Here is a 325-nt window from a genome sequence, read left to right on the forward strand (position 1 = left end):
AGTGCAGTGGCGCAATCTCGGCTCACTGCAAGCTCCACCTCCCGGGTTCCCGTCATTCTTCTGCCTCAGCCTCCCGAGTAGCTGGGACTACAGGCTCCCGCCGCCACGCCCGGCTAATTTTTTGTATTTTAGTAGAGATGGGGTTTCACCCTGTTGCCCAGGCTGGTCTCGAACTCCTGAGCTCAGGCAATCCGCCCGCCTCGGCCTCCCAAAGTGCTAAGATTACAGGCGTGAGCCACCGCACCCGGCCCACCAATACTTTAAAAAGACAATTGGTTTGACTTCGGTTGAGGAAACCAGAAAAAATATATATATATTTATGGAA

Source organism: Colobus angolensis, unplaced genomic scaffold (genome assembly GCF_000951035.1).
Source record: "Colobus angolensis palliatus isolate OR3802 unplaced genomic scaffold, Cang.pa_1.0 Scaffold115, whole genome shotgun sequence".
In the NCBI taxonomy this organism is placed as follows: Eukaryota; Metazoa; Chordata; class Mammalia; order Primates; family Cercopithecidae; genus Colobus; species Colobus angolensis.